Source organism: Pinus tabuliformis, chromosome 9, assembly GCF_031772625.1.
Source record: "Pinus tabuliformis cultivar Carrire ecotype Pingquan chromosome 9, CPIR1, whole genome shotgun sequence".
Classification (NCBI taxonomy): Eukaryota; Viridiplantae; Streptophyta; class Pinopsida; order Pinales; family Pinaceae; genus Pinus; species Pinus tabuliformis.
In genome coordinates this window covers 609,226,338-609,230,364 of record NC_142307.1, presented here as the reverse complement: position 1 = coordinate 609,230,364, position 4,027 = coordinate 609,226,338, and positions in this window count along the sequence as shown.

The following is a 4,027-nucleotide window of genomic DNA, read 5'->3' as shown; positions in this document are numbered from 1 at the left end:
ATATCACCTACAGGTGTTATAATTGCATCAGGCACTGAAGATGGAATTCTGGTGTTCAAGGAGACGATATCCAAGTCATCAATTCATAAGTAGGAGTTTTGATTGTTAGGAAATTTAATTGCTTAAATTTTGTTACATTCATTTCAATTCGGGGTCATAAACATAAAAACACTACATTGTAGTTCGATATAATAGCTCAATTAAGTCATTTAGAAACAAGGGAAAAACATGAAATTAAACAACATCTTACATGAGCATCTGATGATCGTAACACAATTATTGTGACAAAAATGAAAGGATAATAGGCTATAAGAGGGAGTGGGGAGGGAGAAATTAGCACTTTTAACATTAGCAAAGGCGTCAGGATGAAGGCCAAAGACCTCCCCCACACTTGTGAGTTTTCATTTCCTTATACAATCTTGGGTGGTTGGTCAAAATTGATCCAAAAAGGACTCTCAAAAATTGATCAAAATTGTATTACCAACACTATCCTTAGATAAAAAAGCTACATCTATAAGGATGTTGAGGGCCCAGAATGTTATCATATCCTATCTTACTACATTTTAAGCTTGATGTTCAACCTTCTATTCCTCCATTTTCATTTGTTGGGCTTCATGGTAGCACCTTATGTTATCATATCCTATCTTACTACATTTTAAGCTTGATGTTCAACCTTTTATTCCTCCATTTTCATTTGTTGGGCTTCATGGTACCACCTTATGTTATCATATCCTATCTTACTACATTTTAAACTTGATGTGCAACCTTCTATTCCTCCATTTTCATTTTTTGGGCTTCATGGTACCATATTTTTGCCTGTTTGAGCAACTTTTTGTTTTCCTTTATCAATTTCTCGTTTTCTTCTCGTAGAAAAGTGTTATGGCTCTTCAAGAGTTCATTTTTATTTTTGACATGCTAATTGAGGAGATATGAATCCTTGATGTCTTCCTTCAACTTCCTTATTTTCTTATTTTTCCTCCTTAACTTAGAAAAATATGAAGTGTCCCTAGGGCTAGGGACACAACCTCTCTGTCATGCTTAGGCATTGACTCATCACAACAGTTTGCACTTCCTATCTCGATGGGGTCTAACTTGGTGAACTCTATGATATTGGGCTCAAAGAACCTAGTTGTTCATTTCTTCGGCCTTGCTTTAAAAATAGCTGAGGACTCCCCTTATATATCAAGGATTGGTTCAATCTCAAAGATCTTCCTCTTTATGGTATCTATGGAATGACATTGGGTAGTTGGATGAGTAGTTGGGAGTGGAACCTCATTGTTTTGTCTCTGTGGCCTTTGTCTAATTATGCTCCTAGTGAGTTTTGTGGTGATAGGAAGTTCTATAAGCATTGTAACCTATAATTTTATTTCCTTCCAAGCCTCCCTTTAGGGTTTCATTCACACTCAGCAAAATCAGGGTCATTGCCTTGGATTCCATTTTTTTCAACAATGACAACATCTTCTTCTTCATTTGCAATTTCCATAGTGAATTGATTTTAATTCAAAAATATTTCCCAAGTTTCATTTTGTTTCTTCAATTCTTCCATAACCAAAATCCTTATCACTCAATGGTGTTACAGGCTTCTTCCTACATTTTAATGGTTTCTCTATATTTCTTTGACAATTTGCATTGGTTCTTCCACAAGTAGAAGGGAAAACTCATTTTTCATTGGCTTTGAAGTGCAATAAGCATCAAATATTGTATAAGAAGTTGACCTCATACCGTCCATCACAAGTGGAAGACTTCTGCAATATGAAGAGTATGTTTCTCCATTCTTCCTTAAGCTAGGATCATGGCACTCCCTTAGCCCAATTTGGGTCATGTTGGTATGTGCATAGGAAACGAGTCCATTTTTTTTTTTTTTTTCTGAAATTTTATCCAAAGCTCCCATATGTATGACATGATGATGGATCAAACCATAGAAACTTTGGACATTATGAACACTAAGTTTCCAAATTTGGCAACTTTCCCATTAAAACCCTTGGTGAAGGATTTGGTCACCATGTCATTACATCCCTAAAACATTCTGAAGAATAGGTACCAACCAATCACACTAAATAAGGTCTTGCATGCATTAAATTTAGTGTACCCTTCCAACACAAAGCTAGCTTCGTTCCTTTCTCACCATCCCTTGCTCTCCTCTCATAACAATTCTCGATGTGGAGATTAGTTAGGGAACTTTGTCTCCTGACTGTGATTGTCAATTGGGAAAGTGCATAGAGTGATGATATGTTTGATGGTAAATTAATATCTAGTCACACTTCTTTTACACGTTGCATATGGTTTGTCGCATCGTAAGGACCATTACATCGGGGGTAAGTTAGCAAGGATGAATAGCAAGTGGAGGGCCACGAATTCAGGTGTTAAACATAACATGGAAAGGTGGCATGGTTATCATGACATAGTTCTCATAATGTTAAAAGCTGGAATTGAGGAAACATTTAGTTATGAGGGATAAGGGAATCCACTACACTTTGTGTAGCGATATGAAATGAGGGTAAGTCAAATTAAAATTTAATGGTAGAATGACTTGTAGATAGCCACATAAGGAAACATATATCATCTCATAAGAGTTGTTTAGAAATATATTCCTCAAATTTTAAATAAGTTAAGGAGTTTGATATTTCACCTTAACCTGGTGTTACCTAAGCGAGGATCTAATTTGGCACTTACAATGGTGTTGTTCCGTCGAAGTATATAGATGAGAAAGAAGGAAAATTGAGTTTTAGAACTGTTGACGGTGTTGGACCCGCCAACATGTCAAGGGATCTCCCCGATAAGAAGTCCCAATTAGACCTCAGATCATTTGGTGTAGGAGTCCTGGCAGTGGGTCGTACGGTAATGCCTTGACTGCGATTTCGCACAGAGGAAAGTAAGATGTCCTTGTTGGTAGCAAGGGTGTGATAGCTGTAGTAAGTCAAGGAAGGTGTATGAGAGGTTCTAACACAAAGAGGATGGGGTGAGTGCACCCCTTGGAAACCTGTAATAGTACTCGGCTTGGAAGGGAACACACGAGCAAAGATGCATCATCGGATAGAAAGCAAGATAGCTAGCTATCCAATGTGATGTTCAAACCAACGACACATCTGCAACAACATTCATACAAGTGCATACAAAATAGTTCATACACAAATGCATAAGTTAAATAACATACATTGCTACAACAACTAGAATAGTCCAACTACAATAACAACATATGCATGAAAACGTGTTGGCTCTGTTATATTAAGAAGTGTAAGTTCCATCCATACAATACATCCATGTACCCCCGCTAATCCCAATAGTGGAACGTTACAGCCATAACTACCTGCTCCTCCAAAGAGATATACTAGCTATGCATAGTGGAGAAGCCAAGGCTCATTATAATACTATCCAAGCTTTCTCTAAGATACTCCTATCGGAAGCTTGGCTAACCAAAAGCCTATACAATGAGTCATGAGGGACTATTTATAGCAAAGGGTGGGGTGACCCTTGACATTCCCCTTTGTGACAGTTCAACTACCCTCATGACTCTTCATCTACTCTATGACTATTACAACCAACTATCGAGACTTGAACTTCCACTTGACAAGATGTTACGTTACGATGCACATGTGCCGATGTGAGATAATATGGCTTGAGAAAGCCATGCAAGATATCACTGACACTCGGTTTGTTGTGGTGAGACCAACTCTTTGACATGCTTGTGATGGTGAAGGTGGTGATTTGATGTGAAGCTTGGTCATCCGTGATGGTGTGCATGCGCTCAATGGTGACATATTAATGAAGCGAACTCTTGCCTCCATTGCATCCAATGCATTAGTATGGCTATTCTATCCAACTCGTCTGCTAGCATGCGCATGGTCTTCTTTGGTGTAGTCGAACCGGCAACACACTGATGTATAGTGTCTATTTTGATCTTCTAGTGTGTGCTGGTGGTCATGCACATCAATTGTCAACTGCATGTTCAACTCCAGTCGGACTTACTTATTGTCTTTGCCTCAGTGATTGTGCCAAATGGGTTGGATTTCATGCATGCACAAAATTG